Below are 8943 nucleotides of genomic sequence, written 5' to 3'. Positions count from 1 at the left end.
TATGCGGGCATAAGTTAATAGATTACGGCCAATATAAAAATGATTCTTTAATATTTTTGCAAAAAAAATTATTGAAATTACTGAATCTATTGTTAGTTTGTATTTAGAGATTGATGTATATTGATTTCAAGTTACATAAATTTTTTATAGCCATGAAAAAAATTTGGGCTATAGAGTATTAAATCCTTTCCATTCATATTATTTCTGGCTTTTGGCGTATGTATTATAAGTCATAATCACAAAAATCTCAAGTAATCTCTTCAATATTTCATGAATACATTATTATCCGCAAACTTGTCACTTGTACGAAAGCAATTTCTTCTCTACGTCTAGACGTCGCATTTCACGTTATAGCTAACTGTAAACAAAGAGAATCCATAATGAACTTCTTTTTCTCTTCTTATCCAGTTTATCTATTCTTGAAGTGAATTTTCTTGTGTTTAATTAAATCCAATAATATATGATTATTTACTTTAATTTAGTATTGGATAAGGCATGATAAGAACAATAATAATATTCATGTAGATATCATAAAACAGCAACCTTTGTAAATATTTTATAAATATATTAAAATGTTTCAAGCTTCTGCGAATGTATCACGAGATATTAATACAGGTTTTTTGTATTCTCCTCTTGATGCATCCTAACACCACATGTTACTCTTTAAGCAAGCGCTGCAATAAGACCAGCACAGAGGCACGAGAAGTATTTTTGGTGCTTAGTGACACGAATGGTGTATTCTTTATTTTTCCTCATTAGATTTACCGTGTGCTACCTTGGAAAGGGTAATGGAACCATGACTCACTACTTAAAAACGAATTTTCTCCGAACTACTCGTATTCAATAGCCTGTTCCATTCCTGGAGACCGATGTCGAGATGTCACGACGATCAGTGGGCGGATATAGTCTGTTGAGATATTCCAATCTTCTGATACGTTGCGCAAATTCTTGTTACGTTTCAAAATTTGACCTCTTTCTTTCGTCGTAATTTTAAAAAGCTCCTAACAATAGATCTCTCTTTTCGCTTTATTTATTTATTATTTTGCTGATCAAGAGATAGTATCTCTCTTTTTTGTAGTTCATTTCTCGTGTCACAATTACTTAAAAGTTCTCTATTAGCTATCTTAAAATTGTCATAAATTATAATAACATAAATTCAATGATATTTCACAGTTATTCGCTTTAATAGAAAGATAATATCTCTCTTTTTAGTAGTTTTCTTTTTGTGGAAAATAATAATTATTTTAAAATTATCTATTAACTATCTCATAAATGCTTACAAGTATATAGTACAATATATAAGTTAAATGAATATTTTACAGTTATTATACTCTGATTCCTACACATTCTTGCACTTCTATTTGTTTGACTTGTTTTCGTAGAAGCTGAAATTATCGAACCAATCTCACTTCAAAATGGAAACTAGCCCATTCAACCATTCATTCAAAACGAAGATAAAATGGTAACCATTGCCTAACGATTCTTGCCAAACACGATGACCGAGTTTCTTTACACCAGTTTCCAGGCTTACGTCAGGGTCCTCTTTGTAGGCTAACGAAAGAATATGAGCGAAATCACGAGAATGTTTTCACAATTTTTCTAGTTTCGCATAAATATAACAGAGTCTGTTTGATTCTCAAAAAGAAAAGCAGAGTTGCAGCAACGAAAGAAACTAAAAGATATTAAAAATACTAATATATTTATATTTGTGTAAATACCGTCAATATAAATTAAGATTATTTATTAATTAAATTACAACATTATTTATTTTATTTATCTTTTAATATATAAATATGACTTAATAAATATAAATCTAGTATAAAAATCAAATATAAAAATATTAAAAAAAAAATTTTGTACTACATATATAAGATATTAAATTTAATATTATTGATTTTTAAATATAAAAGAAATAAATTGCATATTGAAAAATTTTAACTAGCGAGATTCTAAAATTAATCTGTGCAAAAAAGAATGTCGAAACGCTCGGAAGTAATTCGTGTATATCCTTGCTGACCTCGGAAGAGAGAGGATAGATTCTCCAGGTTGTCATAGCGACGAGCTAATAACCCCGAAGAGACCATCAAGGGGCGACAGCCTCATGCCTCTCAATCTCAATTAATTCCCAACTGATCCTCTCAGATTTCGCGCATCGAAGGAAGATCAAGAATCTGGACGTCTGACCCGTTCGTGCATGGCATTATACACAATTATTATTGTCACTAATAAATACGAGAATTGTTTCCTTATACGTAGCTTCTAAAATAACATGGATTAATTATTCTTTTCATTAATTATTTCAATTTATTTATCAATGTGAAAATAACAACGCACTTTTGGTGTATTAATCCCATTTAAAAGAAATAAATATATATCTCGTTTTGCTAAACAAGTAATACCGTCATTAACCAAAGTAGCTAATGCGAGTGGAAATAACTAGATGTGTTTCTCTTGAATGTAAATTGCGAGACGATGGGCGAAGCATCGTTTGAAACACGCATTTCGCGAGGCAAATACACATTAGACTTGTTTTCGAAAACAAGTAGACAAATCAACAATATGAACAGAAATAACACCGACTGTTTCTCCAGCGCTTAAAGAAATACTTAAAATTTAGGATGAAAGAGACAGATGAGAGAAAGGGGTAACAAAGGTCTTTTCAAACGAGTATTATTGTGACATTTCCAATAACTGTAAAGAGACTGCATGTTTTTTATTCAAATTCAAAGATATATTTATCATTAATATTTTTTCTAATATTTATCATTATTTAATTATATTCAAAATTTAATATGTACATAAATAATAATGTATGTACATATGAAAATTTCGGGAGACGGTCCATGAAATGAAATACGATCTAATTATTATCGTCAAACAATTGATTACGTGATAATATAATTGGAGTAGATGTTTAAAAAATTTCAAACAGTGAATCCTTGTAATCATCATTGATATCGCGATCGCGAAATTTTACTTCCTAACTATCTTCGCAATATTAATTATCGATCAATCGATTGCGATTTAATCGTATTTTTATCACGCGCATCATTAAATGGAAGATAAGAAAATGACAGAAATAACACTCGCTTAGTGCTTCAGAATCATACTTAACAGTTAATACAACTGTTTTCAGCAATAACTCCTTTGTACCGAGCGCATGTTCCTTTTCTCGCGATCAATTGATTCGCTTGATAGTCATCCGCGATTCGCAAAGCATGATTGTCGATCTTGAATGAAACTTTTACAATAGCGGTCCTAGAAAGCTTTTGTATGCAATTGGAGCCGCGTGACTCGCATTTCGCGAGAAGCTTTCCTCTCGAGAGAATTGTAGCGAATCAACGCAATACGCTTGATATCATGGGACGAGTGCACGCGATCGGCGTTTCAAGATTAATTAATTTGACACCGCAAACGAGTGATGTGTGAGTCACGAGAAAACTCGCGGTGGCCGGAACGATCCGGGTTTAATCAATCAATTAAAAGCACATGCACATGACGCGATGGATTAATTCAGACAGTCAAAATTATGATTAGATTATTTATCAGATTTCCACGATTCTTCCCGTCATTGAATACAAGATAGCAAACCCTATATTTTCCCGTCGTAGCAAATAGGATTTAATATTATATATGTTTCTTTCCATTATTTGTGGTTTGACTCTCAAATGAAAACAAAACTTTATTGTACAATTGTAAAAGATTCTCTTTCTCACACACACAAAATTATAATTTTAGATTAATCATTTCGTTTGTTGCAAATCTTGTATACGTCATCCTTACATAATGAGATTCTTTACCGTGAAAAAAATCACCTGGAATGATATCATGCGAATGCAATAAACTGCGATAATGAACATTTTATAATACCGATTGGAACTCCAATGACAAAAAATAATCACTACCGAGAAAAGCGGAGTTGCTAATTAACAAACTTGTTAAGATATCTGTTGGAATATCTGAGATATCATTAAACATGTGACTGGTATAAGTATTTAATCTGATCAGTTAACATTATTAATATCGCGGAAATATATAAGGTATTCCGATTGCCTCAGGATCGAAAATTCAATCTTTATTTAAAATATCGCAACATCGACAAATTAAATGACACATTCGCACGTAAACGGATGTGTGTGTGTCTGTGTGCGTGCGTGCGTGTGTGTGTGTGTGTGTGTGTGCGTGTGTGTGTGTGTGTGTGTGAGATAATCCTAGAAATTATTATTTGTTCCAATAACGTACAAAGTGTAAGTCCATGGACGCGTATACATTTATGCGTACTCTCGTACAACTTCGATGACGGCATCTATTTGATTTTACTCCTATAGTATCGATAAACAGTTCTCATAGGGAGATCTGATTCACACGAGGTTAATTGTCTAAATGCTCCCCATTGATGCGCGTAATCGCTCAGTCTCTTTTGTTATATGTATATATGAGTGCGACATTGAGATAAATAACACCTATTTTATTATTACTATGAGAAAACGCATTTTATGATACCTTCAATGCATCGCAATCCGAGTCGAATTGATTTTCGTAAGATCTTACTCGCTTCATAAAAATTTTATTCTTAATTTTCGCTTTTGTATTATTCGTTCTTTTATATTCAATCGATTTCGCTTGTGAGTAATCCATTGCGCAAGAAAAGCAAAAATCTTCTATTCAATGCAAGAAATTTCAGCAAACCGTTCTTTCCATGCATGTATTATTACGAACAGCGTGGGATGAAATAAATATTAAACAGTTTATAGAGTTAGTACCATCGTAAGATATTTTTCAAGAAAACGTGCCATGACGTAATACTCATGACGTAAACGCGAAAAACCAGCACACCGTGTCATAGACCGCGTATGCGTCAAGTTGCACGGAATCATTCGATCTAATTTATTAACATATCTAGTCGCTAATGAGTCCCGTGTTGCGCGTGTTTCATGTATATATTGTACGGAATGGCATAATCTGACCATCAAACTCTGACGCATGTATATGCACGAAACCGTCATTCACCGGACGGACTGCTGCTCGTTTCTCACACGTGATTCCGGTATTGTGTTACTGCGCGATTGTAGTCCGAGTTAATATGACAGGATCACTATATAGCAATTGTAAATTTTTCCATTGTTGTATAAGATTTTCAAGAGTTAACGATAGTCTATTATATGTATGTCTTTATATTCATTGAAATAAAAAACATGATATGAATGAGATTTAATATAATATAAGCAAATTTTATATAATATAATTTTATATAATATAAGCAAATATAAGCAAAATTTAATATAATCTTGTGACAAAAATGATAATAACGAAATAAGTTTTGTGCTTAAAAAAAAAATATAAAAAAATAGAATAATTTAAATAAATATCGAATTTTTTAAAATTATATTATTTGGTGTATAATAATAAATTATATTATTATTACAAATACGGTACAAAATGTGTATATTTTTATCAAAATAGAAAAAATTATTATATACTTAATCAAGTACTTAAGTAACTCAATATCATTTTGTGGTTATATGATCGTCGCGTACGTTGACGCCAGTGTGACATTCATTAGAACATTTACATCAAGTCAACAAGATGATTAGCATCAACTATAAAATTCAAACATTATATATGCAAACTAAATAACATCTTGTACGATAATAATACTGTGTACATTAAGTTTTTCTTTTGTTTTATTAATCCTAAAATTTTAAAATTTAGAAACAAAAAAATTTTCAATTAGAAAAGAATTATATGTACGTTTGATTTGTGATGGAAAAGTTAATCCAATACACAAATCAAACAATTAAATACAATTACTATATTTACTAGATTTATTCAGTAAAATTATTTTCATTCATATTTAAGTTTCGTTTTCACATTTTGGTAAACTGTTTTGTTTCTCTTTGAAAGTGTTTTTCTGAAAATAGCATTCTGACTTTCGTCATTGTTACGTACAAACGCAACTCTTTAATCATTTTTAATTGGACACTACTGCAGTCATGATAAACGATTAGTTTGTACGGCATAATGTCGTAGAATCTTTAGATATGTTTCCGGTATGTTTACTCGTATAAGTTAGTTATATACTTCATGAAGCGTCTTAAACCTGTTATTACTGTCTTGCTTCGCTAGACTTTGTTAGACTTTCACTGTTAGAGAGGTAGAGTCAAACCAGTGAAGATCTACCGTGCCAAATCTTCTGTCAGGGATGCCATTTATCGATGTCTTCACAGAAGCACTGCACGTTCATAATCTTCGAGGAACTCGTGCATAATGCAGTGCAACTATAATGAAACTAATTATACGTGTCAAGGTCTGCTTCAAAATGAATGCAGTTTCATAGATATTTTAGAATACAAATTACGTAAGAGATAAAAGAAAAAGATCGTAGAAAACATAAAATATTGCAAAGTCTATGTGGATATAACATTTCATAGTGATTCTTCGATCAAATGTTTTATTTCAATAAGAAATGTAATGTCTTTGGAATAATCATTGCGTTAGGTAACCATTGCGTTATTGCAGGAATTTTTAAGAAAAAAGTGTAAGATATTTTGTTTTTACATATTCTGCTTTTATTATTTTTATCTATTCTATTTTTATATATAATCATTTATTCACTAAATTCAGCATTAAAATTAAATGGATTTTAAGTACTTCCTCGAGTTTTTAATGAGAAATAATTTATCTGTCGGAGAAGCTTTTAATCTCGCAAAGAAGTTTACTTATAGCGGGGCGTAATCGCACCTCGACATGCAAGTTATCTCAAATGCTCTTTTTGCATCTTAATACTACGTGCTGTTCTCTTCTATCTTTAGAATGAAGTTGCCCCTTGATAATCAAGTTTTAGCTGCGCTGTTGCCTCGATAATGACCGTGACATATGACGACGATCGATTATCGAATTAAACGTACGTAGGCGGCTTTTCCAACCTGTTCATTTAAGGGAACGATATACTCGGAAGACAAAATTGCTACGACGCAATTTGTAAATCGCCGGAATAACGTTTTACAACAATTATATAATGTGCTTTACATGATGCCTATTTCACTTTTGACGTTTAAAGCGGCAAAAGTTAAACTTTCAATTAAATTAAATTAAATCCGTTTTCACAATAAGATTTAAAACGTTATTACAATAGTATGGTACTTTATTATTTTGTGTTGAAGTAGAAAGTGTCTGTTGAAAGTGTTAATTTTAGTAAGTGTAATGAATCATTACTTTATCTTATCATCCTCCCATTTGAGAAATTCTGTAGGATAATTTCTTATCTAATTGAATTTCGAATGTGCAATCTATTGAGAAATGTATATACAGTTGATTATACGGTGTGAAAACTCTATAATAAATTTATAAAAGCCTAAGATTGAGATTGTACGTCTAATTAGCAATATAATACATTTAATAAATTAATTTAATACAACTAAAATGCTTGTTATGAACCTCTGCGGATGTTGATGTATAGATATGATGTTAAAATAAACGTACATCTCTATTGAGTTATGAATATTTAATTTAATTATTTAATGTACGCATCAACATCTCTGGAGGCTTACATTTTACTTCTATTAGATTTAGTCTTGGAACTATTCATTTCTATTTTATTTTATACAATTAATAAAAAGAAATTTTCTGCATATAAACATATTAGTTTATATTGTTTTTTTATTATACAGTTTTTGTATATAAATCAATGAGTCATGACAAGATATTGTAACTAGTTATTGGTAAGCATTCGAGTGTGTTTTAAAAGTTTCTTTTGCTGCTTATAGTTTAATATTTAACGCATGAGCGAAATCATTTCATGTTACACATCAAAGATAAAGAAAAAGAAAAAAAGAGATTGTTACCAATTTATCCAATACTCATACCATAGAAGGGCAAGGAATACTGGCTTTGGGAAATCGGTCCGATAACGGTCGTTTATATTAGTCTCATTTGACGTCCATGTATCAAATATAGGCACACACAGATAACACTTCGAGACTGAAAGCTAGAGGAAGAAAAGAAATCTTTTTTATTTTTCTAAAGAAAGAGAGTAGTTTTGAACTCGTGATCACTCGTGATTTCAGATCGACAAGACTAGAGCGCTGTGCGCGTGGCTACTAGCGCCAACGTACATTGGATTTTATATCTTATACCTATACATGCTAGAATTCACGTTCGAAAACTTACCTGATTCTATCTCCGAGTGTCATTTTATCCTTGTTTAACATTTGACGAACAAGGATAAAATGATATTCAAAGATACTCGAGTAGTAAGAGAGTTTTTGAATGCAGTCTAGAATGGTACATGACATTTTGTTTAAAATTCTGTTTCATATCTTATGTTTAGCGCATATTATATAATTTTTTAATTCTGTTTATAGGATAACAGGAATTAGAGAACTATAAAGCTAAACAAATTAAAAAAAAGGTAATATAAAAATGAAATTAATTAAATAAAATGATAAATAAAAAAAATTGATTTGATATGATAAATGATAAATAAAAAAAATTGATTTGATTTTTTCTTTGAATTATTATTTCTCAACATTGATATTATATATATGATATCGAGATATGATTCTGAAATTCTATATAAATAAATTTTCTATAAATAAATTTTGCATTTTATTTTGTAATTATATTTTGAATTATATTAGCAATTTAAAAATTATTTTGTTTACAAATTAATTTTAGTTCACAGATTTAAAGAGCGATTTTTTTATATAACAATAATTTTAATGCATTTATATAGATAAATAAATCAACTTTAATAGATGCTAATCTGGTAAATGCGGTTGCGAATGAAATCTGAATCCATCTCTCTTCTAATCTATTTGTCAGGAAAATTTTCATAAATAAAGAAGAGAAAAAGAAAGAAAAGAGATCACTCTTGATACGTGCATATATGTTAAACGGCAATTCTATTGTTTTTTATGAATTAATTTTATTATGTATAAAATG

The sequence above is a fragment of the Atta colombica genome, unplaced genomic scaffold (genome assembly GCF_001594045.1).
Source record: "Atta colombica isolate Treedump-2 unplaced genomic scaffold, Acol1.0 scaffold222, whole genome shotgun sequence".
Classification (NCBI taxonomy): Eukaryota; Metazoa; Arthropoda; class Insecta; order Hymenoptera; family Formicidae; genus Atta; species Atta colombica.
This window is presented reverse-complemented; position numbering follows the sequence as displayed.